This window comes from Strix uralensis, chromosome 3 (assembly GCF_047716275.1).
Source record: "Strix uralensis isolate ZFMK-TIS-50842 chromosome 3, bStrUra1, whole genome shotgun sequence".
Taxonomy (NCBI): domain Eukaryota; kingdom Metazoa; phylum Chordata; class Aves; order Strigiformes; family Strigidae; genus Strix; species Strix uralensis.
In genome coordinates this window covers 63538752-63555150 of record NC_133974.1, presented here as the reverse complement: position 1 = coordinate 63555150, position 16399 = coordinate 63538752, and positions in this window count along the sequence as shown.

Below are 16399 nucleotides of genomic sequence, written 5' to 3'. Positions count from 1 at the left end.
TCATCTCAGGCAATGAACATACTTTAGTTGGATTTAATTATATCTATACTGAGGGACTGAAGCATTTCCCTTGCAATTTTGTGGCATCACGACTTTTATAGGATATGAAAACCAGAACATTGCACTGCCCATAAAGGAAAGTGAACCAGACAAGTCTAGTAATTTCATAGTCTAAACCAAGTTAAACAGATACACACAAAAGCAGATAAACAGTGAAAACTGCAGTTTTACTTTTTGTTCTTTAATTTCCAGACACTAACAGTGATAGCAGTGGCACTGCTAGGGATTGTTTAAAATATATAACAACATTTTCCTTTAATTCGATTACAATTAATAGATTGGCCAATCCATGTGTGCATTTCCCTCAAAATGAAGTTTATGTTAAGACACATTTCCCTCCTGTCTGCAAGTAAAGCTATGAAATCTGTGTGAACAGGAGCTTTCATTCTTCTGGATTTTACTCACAGTTTGTCTGAATCACCATGAGTTTTAAAAATTTCAGTCATGCATCCTGTTTCTACTGTAGCCTCTGCTAATTGCCATTTAGTTCACAATGAAATTACTACACTGACTACTTCAGCAAAGTCCAGCTATCCTAGATTGGACAGAAGGGAAATATTTCTGATCTGAATTTTTCTACTTATGTAAATCTCTGGAAATGGCCACCACTGCCTGACAGAAGACTGGGCACTAAGTCTGATGTCCTGCTGTTTGGCTCCGCCCAACGTGCTCTGTGGAAAGGTTATTATCTGTAACAACCCCTGTACTGAATTTCCAGATTTAACTTTTTGCACCAAGTAAACATTTAGCAGCACCAGCAGGAAAATCACTGGGATAGGTCATGGCAGCCCACAGGCACAGTGCGCATGGGACAGAGCACAGCTACACTTCCCCTTCCCACTAGTGGTTTTACTGAGCTGCTGCTCACCCGACGCCTGCACACCAGCCTCAGATGCCTCACCGTTGCTCCCAGATGTTTCTCTGTCCAGCCACAGGAACTCTAGTATTGTGGGAGAGAGTAGAGGTACTCACATTATCTCCCGTCAGCAAAATTAGGGTAAGAAACTAGAGGGCAAGACTGCCCAAAGAGCTGGTGGAAGCTATTCTGTTGAAGCCTATGTGCTCTGGATCATCATCTTGAGGCTCTGCAGGTGATGAGAAGCTTCCAGACAGAGGCAACATTCACAAAGCATCTGCTCTAAAGGCCAAGCTACCATTTAAAGTGTTAGGAGATATTGGGGTACGTTTGCCCATTTATCCCCATTTCATGCAGTTTCAGACTCCACTTTAGACTACAAAAACTGAAACTTCACTTTCAACATAATGGCACTTCCACCCTGTGGCTAGGGCCTTCTCTGTAGTACAAGATCCTTGCAGACATAGCTTTCACAACAAACTCTCCGAGTGGAGATGTGGTGAATAGTGGCAAAAGATTTTTGTTAGCAGTGTTTATACCAGCTACCCAAATGACATATATTATATCTCTCAATAGAGCTTTTTGCTGGTATAAGAACATTTTCCAGAACTGGTAATTTAATTAGTGGTATGTTTCTTTTCCTCTCTTCCCATGCTCTTAGCTGACAAAGCTGTATATGCAAAATGTTTGAATGCAGACAGACCTATTACTTCTGGGGAAGCTGTGCAATGGCCAGCAAACGATTCCAGCATTGATGGGGGAGTGGAAGGGGCTGAAGCAATACAGCCATGACATGCAGTGAAGCAGCCTTCTCATGGATCCTGGGCAATGTCCAACAGTAACACACAAAAATCTGGGGTGGGATTTAGGGCTGCAGGTTGCTCATACAGAAGTTCTCTGGAGCCAAGATGGAAGGAAAGAGAAGACAACCACCAATGAAGCTAGTTTCTCAGTGATTTAAGATGTTTAAATCCTTTCACTCAACATATGTACTAAATTCTCATTAGCCTTAACATATCAGAATGATCAGAAAACCTTCAGTATGGCACCGTCCGACTAAACACTGTCTTTGTCATCCAGCTATACCTCCTCACTCGACTAACCAACACAGATTTTTCCTCTGTTAACACCCTACAATTACGATGACTCCTGGGAGGGCGAGATGGAAAAGGAGAAAGACTTGGTGGGCCAGACATTATTCTCTCTTGCACATCGTAATAACATTGTCAGCTAAATAATTAAATCATCCTCATTATAAATGCAACACAGAACAGAACTTGATTCCAGGTGGGATCTGCCACACTGTCAATTTTTAAAAATATTGTTTAAAGTAGGCAAATTTGATCTGGAGCAACTGAAAGAATAAATTTGGAAGACCACCAGGCCATTTTTACAGAATCCCTTTTGTAAATGTAATGGTACTTTAATGGAAGTTACACTACATACACCCATAAACAAGAGAAAATTAGTGTATATCAGTTATGATAATGTTTTCTGCTGAGTACTGAAAAATTACTGGAAAACCACTTAATAACTATGTAATGTTTTATAATACTGTCAGCTGAGTGATTTCCTGCTCTACGGGGAGATACAGCCCCGCAGTTAATTTCACCAGGTTGCACTCAGGGACTGTTCCTATGCATACAAGTGCTCTTAGCAGTTGCCTTGTTTGTCATGACACAAAAGGGGGTACAGAACCCACCCTCTGCTCTGTCAAAACCCAGAGACATGAGATAGTTTTGGTATTATAGGCATAGAGATTTTTGTTGTTTTTGAAGCTTTAGTTTTACCCTAGAATGAGGAAGCCAGAGCATCTCTGCCACAGCTGATCCAGGAATGCTCCAAGCTTTATTGACAGCATCACTACTGTAATACAGCTACTAATAATTTGTTTACCTCAGGATTGACAAATTAAATAGTTCAGAAGAAACTAATCAGGAGGCAGAAAATTAAGACTGGGTAACTCAGACACTAGGGCAGGCATGGTACCTCTACCAGAATTGTTGGGCAATTGGCAGTTGGCATAGCCAAGCACAACTAGAAGGTGGCGTCACCTGAAAGAGTTACAGCCGTGCAGCAAACCCCCTTTAGCTCTTTCCTCTTTCTTCCCTTCATGTGGCTCACAGTTAGATCAGAGCTGCATCTTCCCTGTACCACGCTGATCTCGGCACTGATCTGGAGTGAAAAGAGTTTAGACCTTATCCGTTCCGTTTTTTCTAGGGTCACTTTCTTTCCTATATTGAAAGAAAAATCGTGCATTTTTCCTAGGGTTAGACACATTTGTGGTTTTAGCCATTTCATATGTTGCTACAGCTAGATCCAACACTGAGTCCTAGCAGCTGGTTTGACCAAAAGGTGGACACACAGTTCTGATTCCTTATTATGAAGCAGGGGAGAAACTAAGTGTCCTCTGTGTCTTGCAGACTTTTTCAGAGGGGAGGAAACACCCTAACCAATACTTTTTAAAATGTACCATCCTGAACAAACATGCTGTGGAAAAGGTGGCAAGGATCTTCTGTTGTATTAGGTGTTTTCATGCCAAATAATTTTATTTCTAGGACTAAATAATCTCCAAACCTGATTTCAGTTTCCATATCTCCTTCCACTGAAGGCAGTGAGGATGAAGGGCCCAACTGCTTGCTAGTTCTTCCTTTAAAAGTAGGGGCAGTTACAGTGTGCTCACATTTACTGGCACATATTTAACTGACTTTCAGCATACCTGACTGGCCATGTGGATTTGCAGTCTCATGGATCGCAATTTGAGCTTTGGGGTATATCCAGCTTGCATGCTGAGAGCAAAACTGCAACTTTGAACAGTTTCTAGGTGGTTGTGGTCAGGGTAAAGCAGCCATTTGGTACTGTGTACACACTATTTTTAAGCACTGACCCTGTCTTTGATCTCCTTCCAATGCCTTCCTCCACAAAGAGCTCACTAACAGAGCACAATACACTTCTTTTACTGTGGCAATTCCTGGGGGTGTTTTTTGGTTTGTTTTTAAGGAGGGAGATTCTCCCCATTTTTACCAAATTTGGAGACCAGACAAATATTAGTGGCTGCTAGTCAAATTCCAGCAGAAAAAATGCAGAGTAAGAGAACTAAAAGTTGTTCAACTCTAGCTTTTTCTGTAATATATTAAGCCAGGGCTACTTAAATGGGGGACTGTGATGCAGACCTGGTCTGAGGTAGCTTTGTTCACAGCACCACAAGTAAGCAGACATTTGGGCCCATCGTCAAAGGCTCCCTTTGCACTTCCAGAGGAGCAGGTGCTTCATTTCACTCACCATTTTAATTACCTACTTTACAATGAGATTAAGTGACCCCCATTTTTGTTTTCCATTGGCAGTAAGGAGAGTCAGGGGTGATAACCGTACCTTGTAGATACATAGGTTTGATAAATCAGCCTTGAAGTCATAAAAAAACACCATGGGAGGGATGAAGGACCTTACCAGAAGAAAGTCAATAGCATTCCTGGTGTTATGTCCAATGGACTGCTTCTGCATTTTACTTTAGAGAGTCATTGAATCAAAAAAGTAAACAAAGTCCCAAGAAATTACTTGGACATAAAGGACCAAGCTTCTTTCTCCCCATTCTCAGTTCAGCATTGCATCCACTGAACTACAGATCAGAATCTCTCCTGCCTCCTCTCTTTCTTACCCCAAGACTTTAGCATTCCTGGCTGCACAGGTCCACCTTCAGCAGGGTTGAGGGGACACTACCTACATAGAGAGACTGAGAGGGCTGGATTGGTTCAGAAGAGAAATCAGTAAAAATCTCTACTACAGAAACTTCCTAACGCAGGCAACAGCTAATAAAATGGACATTTGTTTGCTATAATAAAAATATACCCAATTAAATTACTGCACATTTAAAAGTTCTTCAGGACTCCAGATTTTTAAGCACAAATGAGTGAAACTCTGACATCATTATTATTAAAATCAAGAAAGAAGTGGGTTGGGGTAACATGAATATCTGCAAGTACATTACCTCCTTCAGGGAGGGAAACACATGTATGCACATGTACACTTGTATGTGTGTGAACACATGCAGTGGGGAGTCAAGAAAGGAAACAATTTTATTTTCCTAGACTCATCAGGAAAAAGACATTTAGATTATGGTGTATTTTTCCTTAAATAAACAAATTAAAAGTTGCAAAATAACAATGTAGAAATTTCTCCTTTGTATCAGCACAGATTTCTGAAGTATTAGACTACAATGTATTTTATAATGTGATAAATTTGTAAATGTTTTCAAGAGTAAACCAAAGAATATTATCTTAATCTAATTTTTTTTTAAATATAGCTAAAAGAAAACATTAACAGATGCAAATGGTAGCTGCTGTCTTGACTTTACACAGACAACAAATTAGCTCATGTTTAAAGCTGTAAGGATTTGTTTGGGCTTCCCATAGGCTTTCTGTTTGCCTTAATGTTATCCTACCATACTATCCTCTAAGTACAGGAAGTTTACTTGGAAACATTTGTTTATTTTTTTCAGTTGACCACAACTCCTTGAGATAATTGTTTTAACATTGCTTTTATGGCTGGACTGTTTCAAGTCTATGTAGCATACCAAAATTATCTTATGAGAACCTGTTGAATTTCTTTGTGAGTTTTCTCCCAGGATCCAAAACTTAAAAAATGCTATTATTTTCCTCCCTGAGGTCAGTTTCTGATGGAAAGAGAAAGTGGGCTTCTAAGCTCTCTACTCAAAGTGTCTTCAACGCATTTCCTTCCACCCTGTCCTTTGTTTTATGAATTTTCTCATGGCTAACCAAGTAATTTTCACCAAGGTTCAGCACAAAGTTTCAATAATGACTGCTCAAGAACTATCAGTGAGTGGACTCCAGGTTTTCCAGGCCATTCAGATGCTGCAAACTGCCTTCAGACCTGGGAACCACTGCAGCCAGAAACAGCCAGCCCCTCAGAGACGGAGAACATGAGGGACCACAAGAACTCCCTACAGGAACCAGGGAGATATTGCATGGATAAGACTTGGGTAGGTCTGAAGAAAATTAATTCATGATACAGTTATAAATCAGCTCACCACCTACATAGATCTGTTTTAGGAAAATAGAGTTGGTACACACTAACACTCTCCCAAACACAAACATTGCAGTAGTCACATCACAACCACGAATCTCTCGTTGGCACAACATATGGCTTTCAAAGTACAGGATGATGGCAAGTCATTTGTATTTTGGGGGACTCTGTATCAAATATTCTGTAGATTAAAGTTCTGTTCTATCATTACCAGTAGTCTGTGACTTTGTGTACAAAAATTGGGATCCGCGATACATACATCTAACACAATGCAGTCTGTGTCCTAAAGGGTTTCCAAGCTAAGTAGATGAAACACACAACAGAAATAAAAAGCCATACTACCCTCGCTCTTTGTATTTGGTGAGCTGAGTGACAGATTTGCTCTAGGTTTCACAGTAATCACTGGCAAAGCTGGGAAATGATTCAAGACCCATGTCTTAACCATAAAATCATGCTTGCTCTCCTGGCATAGAGAGAAACAGGAACATGCCAGAGATGCAAAGCAAACGCCAAGTTGTGGAATGGGCCCCTAAAGTATTCTGTTCCCTGGAGAGAGATTAAAGTCTTGCAGTACATATAAACACCTGCCTAATGATGACAGAACAGAATTTATTGCTTCATGCAGCAAAAATGCCTCAGAAATAAGATACTAGACGTACTATTGAGATCATCCAAAACACAGCACGTGTTGTAGTTATCACAAACTTCAGGTGATCAGCCTAAAACATCTGCAGCACATGTACTATCTATCTGGTGAACACCAAGGCACAGCTCATCACAACTCTGCCCAGGACCCTCCAGAGATTGTAAAGTAGCTGAGACATGATAGACTCAAAAGAACACCTCACTTCATGAACAACCACCGCTACCCTAGCACAGCAGCTCCAGTGGAAGCACTGCCAAATGCTTAAGCTGCGCACCCTCTCCTTCAGCTTATTACACTCTTAGGTTAGTGAAAACACATTTCTGAGACTGGGATAATAAATTTGAACAGAGACCTTAATACAGAACTGCTGCACCTTTTCCCTCAGGAATCAACTATCTTTTATAAGCACTGAAGCCACAAAGTCTTTCTAAAAGAAGAAAACTGGGCTTCAAAAGTGTTAATCAAATGCAACATTTTAAACAAACCTTTCTAATCCCTCTTGATACATCCACATAGTTGAAAAACAAAGCAGTATCATAACCAGCATCTGTTGGAACAAGTAGTATCACGCCCATACATAAAAGCTTTCCAGCTCTACTGGGTTTAAATTTGGTATGAGTAAAGGCAATTTCCATTAAACTATTTCTGACAGTGATGTTAAAGGTGAGGTACTGTAATTTATATACTGGCTGTAATATGGTTAAAATCCCAGTACAAATGGCAAAACAATCTATGCTGCAGTCATCTGATATTGTTGGATTTCTTTTCTCTTATGAAAAAAAAGTTTTCACAGCTTTTTATTGACAGAAGATGTAATCAAAATGGTCACTCTTGACTGAAGAGAGTTAATCATGCAGGTTGAGGAGGAACCATATTTGCAGGTCATAAATGAGGTGAAAAAGATCTGTGTTTGTTTATTTTCATTTTTTCTCCTCTGGACAAAAATCCCTATTTTATTATCTGGAGCAACTGGCAAATATTTTAAAATACAGTCCCTACAAATTACAAATTTAGCTTCACTCCTCAGATCTCAGGCCAACCACAGCTAAGAGAAAGAAAAAAACAAATAAATCCTTGCCCCCATTCACCCTTTCACCACCTTCACGATTCTGTTCCTCTCAGAAAAACTTAAGAGAACTGGTGAACTTTGCAGTGTGCCAGAGAAGCTGGTGCATATGGGCTATTTTAGATCAAATGGAGAAATGCCTTCTGAAGTGCCAAGAGCTCCCTCACTATTATACCAGAAAAGTGCCAGTTCACCTTTTCTGCTGGATGAAATATAATGGAGAGAGAAGAGCTGGTGTCTAACATTGGCAGGCCTGGATCATTAAGGACTCTTTGGAGTGGATAAAAACCAACTTTCAACTCCTTTTGGAAATAGCCCATCCTGGTGCACAAAGGCAATATACTTGCAGGGCAACAGATGGCATGTGCCAAATTCAGCCCTGGACTGACTTCAGTTTCTGAGCTGGCTGGGTAAGTAGTTCCAAGTGAAGTGAATCACAGCAATGTAATTCCCAAGATGACAAAAGCACATAAGGTACATCCACTGCAAAACCAGAGCAACCTCAGAGGGGAAAAAAAGAAAAAAAGAACTTTTAACAAGATTACCTACAAGTATCTAGAAAGCTAACTAGATTAGGTATGTTCACAGTTCTAATAGTCTCAATTTAAATGATAGTAAGAAGGCCTACTGCTTTTTTCACTTTCATAATCTACCACCCTGAGCCACCTTCAGTCTCTGCTAGTCTACAGTTTGGAGCCAGCTGCTAATCAAGCAGATTCACAGAATCATCTAGGTTGGAAAAGACCTTGAAGATCATCTAGTCCAACCGTTAACCTCGCACTGACAGTTCCCAACTACACCATATCCCTCAGTGCTATGTCGCCCCTACTCTTAAACACCTCCAGGGATGGGGACTCCACCACCTCCCTGGGCAGCCCATTCCAACGCCTATTCCTGAGAAAGTCTAGCTTATTGACTTCTAAAATACTGAAGTAGCCGCTTCCTCATGTCTTGCTTTCTCTGTAAGTGCTAACGATTCCTTTTGTACCTTTTAATGATGTGACCATAAAACCAGAGGTTTTAGACATCCACCTCTTTTAGCACTCTTGGGAATGTGTCCATCATACCTTTTCCTATCAGAAATGCTCTACAAGGTGAGGTCAATGTCCATCACCCAGTTTTCTGTCTCTGACAGTGGCTGTTGCAGAAGTTGCTCAGGGAAAGTATGTGAAATGAGTCACTATCTGAGGTCCAATCCTCATGCTCCTCCTGCATCCCGCTATTAGATTTCAGATGTCAGAGGGAACATTGCTGCCTATTCCCCATAGTATCTGGTTTGTACCTTTTAACCATTTATTTGTCTTATCCATTTTGAACCTCTTGATGTGTTCTGACTCCACACTTTCTTGCAGCAGCAAGTTGTAGAAGTTTATCACATGCTTTTGAGAAAGGCACTTTTAAAAACTTGTTTTGATTTATGTCCTATCAGTTTCAATGCATGTTCCCTGATCTACCATTGTAGGATTTGGTAAACAAGTTTAGCACTCATCTTCTGCACTGCCTTCTTGATTTTGTAAATCAGCTTCATCCCTGCTCAGCCTTCTCTCCAAACTGAAGTGAGACCATAAGTCTGCTATTACTTCCCCCTAATAGTTTCAGATGACCTTTTCCATACCTTTTTTTTTTAAAAAAAAAGAAAAAACTACAGTATTCTTGAGATGTGGAGACCAATTGTATGCAGCACTCAAGATGTGGAGGCAAAAAGATTTTCTACAGTGGCAAAATGTCATCTTTGGTCATGTTCTCGGTACCCTTCCTGATATGGGCAATTTGGGCTGCAGCTGAACACTGAGCCAAGGATGACAAAGAACTGCTAACTCAGCATGGCTTGGATTATTCTAAAGCACCACAGCATTGTTTTAGAGATGCCCAAATTAACTCCAGACAACAGACTAGATCACACAACAACACAGGATAATGCCATGCAGAGATACTTGCTTAAGCCCTGGAAGATTTGTAACTACATTAACACAGTGCACAGCCTCCTCCTAGATTTGGCAGCACCTTGCCCAACTAGGGTGTTTACAATCACAGCACACTGGGTAAAATGGGCAGGCCAGCAGTCCCTCCTGTGCATCTAACTTCAGAACAATACCTCTCTTTTGGGGAGTTCTCTCCTCTCCCCTCAAGGTGTCCAGAGGTCTGTATCCAATGTGAACAACATCCGAAGTCTATGTACTACAGAGTTAATCAATAAAAATCAGTGACTAACAAATTCTCCCCAATTTACAACTTTTCAGTCACTGAGAAAATTTACCAGTACCCCATCTGAAGGGCAAGGCATAGCTGTTATGTGACAGAGGAGGATGAAAAGTATGAACTACTTCCTCTTCACCCAGTGCTGCATGTCTTCTCCCTCCCCATGTACGCCACTGATGCACCTCAGAAAATATTTATGAGTTCTCATTCAAATACTTCAGCTGATAAATTTAATATCACATTCCCTGGGGTAAGCAAAAAATAAAATATTGCATTGGCCTTCGCACATGTGGAGATTATATTACTTTACAATGAAACCCAGCAAGCTGCACATTACAGTTTTTACCACAATCTCCTTGGTAGGAATGTTTCAAATACATTGCATATGTGTGAATACAATATATGCATACTGAAACGCTTTGAACACTGTAATACATCAGACACTTGAGGCAGTGGGGGGAAAAAAAAGCCTTCACCTATCTTGGCTCTAAAGTCTATATTGTCCTTTAAATGCTTAATTTGACACTGGTGTTCTCTAGTCTCATAGACAGTGCTACTTACAATGTACAAAGTGAACTTCCAAACAACCGGCTACTTAAACATGTCCCTTAAACCTCTCTACATTTGTCCCTTGTTCATTAAATATCTCCGTGAAAGGAAGCAGACGGGAGTGCCTGCTCTATGGGGTACTGCTCCGAGAAAAACAGATTAAAGGAGTTGCAGCTGTACAACAAAGTCCTTTGGTTTATGCAAACACATTTCTACACACCGTAAAAGTCTAAACATCTGACTGACTTGGATTTTACAAGGCTACAATACTGGAAAATACGCATAGAAATCGACAACATTCAAAGGCATTAAAGAGTTTCATTTCACATTTGTTTCCTATGTCGCCAGCTTGCTGGGATCACCGCAGCACCTGCTCCTACAACTCCAGGCGCGGGCAGCCAGGCCCGGCACTGGCCTGGGCCATTTTTTTTTGGCCACGGCCCTTCAGCTGTAGCACGGGTGCCACCTCCTGCCTCGCCGGGGAAGCGCTGCCGGCAGCGGCCGGCGGGGCACGACCGGCGGCGGGACCGGGAGCTGCCCTCGGGCCCCCGAGCCACAGCCATGGCCCCGGCCCCGGCCCGGCCCGCCGGGGCTGCACAGGCCGGGCTCCCCTGGGCTGCCCCCGCCAGGGCGTGGGCACCGCTTGGCTGCATACAGCCCGAAACTGAGACACCAGCCAAACCCCAAAGCAGGTCCCCGGTGAAGTGCTTGACAAGCAGAAAGGGATTTGTCTTCACTATCCTCCCAAAGGGGGTTATTTCCCTATTCCACGCTTTGGGAAATGGTAATTCACAGGCTGCAGGCACCCATCCATGTAGACTACCCCATCTGAGACTCTTGTAAACTCTCTTTTTTGGGAAAAAAAATCATGCTTGGTAGCTTCCTATGCTTAAACTAAATAGTGTGTCAGTACCTGTGAATGTTGGTCGTTCCTACAGAGTAAGGCACAGCCAAGCTGGTGCACCCAGAAAATGAAAACACAGTATCAGACCCCCTTTGTGAACATTTCCAAGTGACTTACCAACCTCCGCATAGGAACTCCATGGCAGGAGCAAACCTACATCACCATTTTTAACCACAAAACCATAGGTTTTTTGGTTTGGGGTTTTTGGAGGGTTTTTTTGTAATACACAGCAGCCTTCTTCACAGTAGATCCCTGGACCATTTCTAGGGTCTGATGGTCTTCATTGCCTTCAAATTACATAAGACAATTGTAGAAACAACAGCACATGACTGCATATTTAAAGAATATATACCTACCAAGAGACTTGGACTGGGTGGTACATACAGCCTTTTTTCCTCTACTATTATTCTGAGCTTTGTTATCTGCCTTTAAAATGGCACATGCATGTGTATGTGTGCATGCATTTTCACTCTCCCACTGAATTTTTCTGTCCCTTGACAGTCATCCTCCCTATAGATCAGTGTTAGAGGACAATGAGAAACATAATTTGACACTCATTGCACAGATGATTATTGGCAAGAAATCAAAGGTGAGACAGGGGTCTTGAGGCTCAATACCAGATTCTCCTGTATCTCATTGACTCAGCCTATTGCTATTCCTGTTCTACCCCCACCTACTATTAATTATGTTGACCAGTCTGCCTTTTCTTTCTTACACATCCAATACTCTCCCTTCATCTATCATCTGGAAGTGCTTCTTCTCTCCTCCCCCCATTTTCCTACTACATCTCAAGTCCATGAATGGAAACACTTGAACTTCCTAACAAAAATATTTTAAGAAGTTAACTGAGCTTTAAAAAAAGAAGTAAATAAACCCCTATCAAACACCTTAGACTCAACAACAGTCTCAAAAATAGCTATGCTGCTTTAACTAAAGTTAAAAAATAAAAATATTTGAGATAGACCCTCAACAAGGAACAATTTCAGGACATGAAAAATAAGCTTAGCAAAATTCTCAACAACCTAATTAGGATCTTATGGAAGGCTAGCTAACATTATCTACATTCACAACCATACTAGCTCAGTCAATAACGACATGATGGATTTTATCATAGGATAACGGAGACAGCCATACAAAGGGCACTGCAATTCCATCCCTGTTTCTTGACTGTAGGCCAGTTTGGCTAAAAGTTTTTCTTCTCTTCTGAATATATGCAAAAATCACTTATAGCTTATGTCCAAACAGCATTTTTAGGGGTGTTTTCACACAACTGCAGAGGCACATATATTCCAATTAACTTCCATTTGAAGAAGACACATAAATAGGCTTGAGGGTCAGACAGACTGATGATGCTGTTCATAATTATCAGAAAAGGATCAAGACATACTGGTCTTAACAGTAAATGGTAAAAGCTATCATGGTGAGTTTAAAACAGATGGTGAGATAGCTGTGAGGGAAGAGTCAGAACCAGCTGAGATTTTGATTGGGATATAAAATATATTCATGGAAGGAATGGAAGGGTGAAAGTCAGCCTCTGCAGAAACAGAAATTGAATTTATAGGTTTTTAAAAGTACAGTAGCTTGTTAAATTCTATTCACATAAAGGCACTTCTTGTACATGTGCTGACAAACATTGTATTTTGCTGCCCTGAAAAAAGCAAAGCTGAAGGGTGTTACTTGAATATTGTCCATTCAAATAAATGGATGAAAAAGAGAATATAGACCATAGCTTGTATTGACATACAAACACTTATATATATGGATATCTGAGGGTGTTTCATTTTTTTTTGTGGAGGGGTTCTACAAAACATGACCTCCATTCTCTTAAACACATATTCTTAAAACTAGAAACATTTCAGGTTTTTTTCCCCCCTATTTGCCTTCCTAAACCTGTCCTAAACATCTGTATTATGTTATCCAACACACTGGCTGCTAACAATACAATCAATATAAAAGGTTACTTAGGGGGCATGGCTTTTTTCTGTCCTCAAAATACAAAGCTTATTTTAACAGGGATTTGAACTCTTTCAATGTGGAAAATGTCTTAGAACCATTCAGAGAAAAAAAAAGGAAAAAATGAAGCATACTGGAATTACAATTTTTTGGAGTATGAAAACAGGAAATTTGCCTTAATGAATACTTTTTCTGCACATCAGCATAAAATATATTTTTTCAGTTTCATAACTTGATTGTTAAATTTTACAGGGCAGGAACTTGGCATGCCAGCCACTGACCTAAATGCCTATTAAGAACATCTGACCACTTAGGCATTGATATTTTTGTAGAGTATTGACATACAAATTCTACCATTGTGCTTCAAAGAGTAAAATTTACTCTTATCTTAGACACTAGCCTCGGTCTGGCTACAGCAAAGAAGAACAGTTTCCCGACTTTAACTGAGCTGGAGGACTACCTGAATGTAACAGACTTCCAATCAGATAAGCAAAATAACAGCTAGGTTGATCTGTACATAAACATTTTTCCCCTTGTAGATACATATTTTTATATAACTCTGCTTTGTGCCTAATAACCTTTCAGTAATATGAAATAGCAGATGGTCATTAAAAGGATTTTTTTAAACAAACCAATCAGGTGTAAACAATTATTATATCAGTGTGTAAATTTTTGAAAAGCATGACTGTTACTTTACTTATCAGAAGTATTCCCTTACTATGTAATACTGTATTGCTCACACAGGTCTCAGGAAAATGTTTTAAATACTTTTGCTTAAGTACTCTAAAAAGTCTCTCCAATTGCTTTTTGAATTGGAAGAGGAGGGGAAAAGCTCCCGTAAGTCGAAGTAGAAACTAATTTGAAAATCACTAGTTCACATAACATGACTCAGACACTTTTGGAATTAAAAGGAAGAAGCACAGTTACCAATGGCTGAAAGTTCAGATATTTGTATAGTGGTTTACTTCCATAAAAGATTACATCATCATTTAGAACAGGTCAGCTACATGAAGCAATTAATGTGGATTTGGGGCTTTTTGTAAGTGGACTTTCATTCAAAAAATAATGCCAATGCATGAGAAAATTATGAATGTGTGTAGGATCATTATATATGACAGCATACTAACCACTTCATCTGCTCAATTTGTTAAAAAGACTCTCAAAATAAACACTTGCTTACTGACCAATGGCTGAAAAAATTTCTGTATATTTACTTAACTGTCTAAAACCATTGAGAAAATAATTTGCCATTACTTCTGTTTTTTCTCAGACTACATAAATCAAGCCACAGCTGTGCTCACCCAACATCCAGTATGTGGTTCAATGGCCTAACGCAAATTAAAAATCCTACTGAGGCTTCACATCCCAAACACATCATCTCCAAAGGAGAAGACAAGGCTCACAAACTGATGTATGTTCAGAGTTCTTTTACATCACTGGATGAGAGACCTTTGTGAGGTCTCCACGAAAGGGAGCACATTTTAGGGACCACGTTTGCACCAGCTTCAGTAACAAGAACACAAGAGGGGCACTGGCTCACAACTGGGATATCCAGGTTCCGTAGTACAAACAAGGAACAAAACTGAAAAGGTAGAGGCAACTCTAAATCCAGAACATTAGTCAGAAAATACTGAGGCTTAAGCCTATTTGTTGCAGAAAGTGTTAAGGATACATGTGTTTTAATACTATATTTTTTCTTCATGTGGGATTAGTGTTCAGCCTCCATAAAATACTTCACATGTTAAATAAGACTGAAAAATATACTCTTCTCTTGGCAAAGCAAGCAGAATAAACAGTGCTCTCCAAAGGAATGGTTGGAGCCTGTAGAAGTGCTTGTACAGCACGGTGATTTGCTGCTGACAAGCCCTGGTCCCCTGACCTTTGTGCTACTGCAAAACATATCAGCATAATACAATGGGAGATCCTGATGCGAATAAGCTGTCCTGATAAGAAATTGCCTTCAAATGAGCACTCAGGCTCCCACTGCAAATTACAAGCACACATACTTCCTTCTTAACCAGAATTAGCATGGAGTAGCACTGCCGTTATCCCAAACTCCAAAGGATTGAAATAGTAAAATGGGCACTGTCATGGGAAAGAGTGGAGGGCAGGTATAACCAACTCCCCTACAGGAGCCACAGTCAGGGTCCACAGCTCCATCAAAGTAGGAGCTGTGCAAATACGAGGTGGTGGTGCTGTCCAGATGCTCAAGCTTTTATATCTAAGGCAAAATGCACAAGACAAAAAAGCAGTACTGGCCAGGATAACACACAGATGGTTCCAAAACAAAATGAGCTTAACTGTTGTCAAGATATTTTTGTATTTTAAATCTCATATAAGATGTTCTTCCAATATTGTCTATAAATCTGTACTTTGCACCTTCAGAATGGCTTACCAGCATTTCTTCAAAGCACTGTTAGCTTTCTACTTCACATGGAAATGTAAAAATGTAGGCCTGGAAAGGACTACCAATCCATTCAAAACCACTAAAACCTGGTATTTTAGTCCAGAAAAAAATTCATTCTGCTGCTTCTGCCAACTAAAAGCCACAAAACATGCATCATTGAGCAAGCCATTCTGCATTATCATTTCACAACAAGGAAAACCTGCAATGGACATTAAGTACGATCAGCAACAGAGGAAAAGTCAGGGCCAGTCCTGGAACTCTAAATCCAAAGTCTCTAATTCCCAGTTCAATGTTTAATGCTGTCTACCCACAGGTATCTTTAGGGTGATAACTGCAGATGGCTATAATTTAAAGAGTAATCCAAAGTCTACTCCTCTGAAACCTTATCTGAAATACTGCAGGTGTTAAGGGAGAAGCATTCTCACACCAGTCAAGCCACACACACACACACCAGCCAAGAATTTAACTGCGAAGACCCAGGTCCCTTCACAATGGGCAACTCCAGGGAGCCAATGGGTGCCCCTTTCAACTCCTCACACACACACACCCTCAGACACTACTTCTTCCCTCAGACTCCACCCTAAGTTCCCCAAAGCAGAATCTCCAAACATGGCCTTTGTACTGGGTCTGGCTGAGCCGGAATTGGTTTTCCCCTGTAGCAGCCCTCATGGTGCTGTGTTTTATGTTGGGAGCCAGCAGGGTGTTGATAGCACACTGGT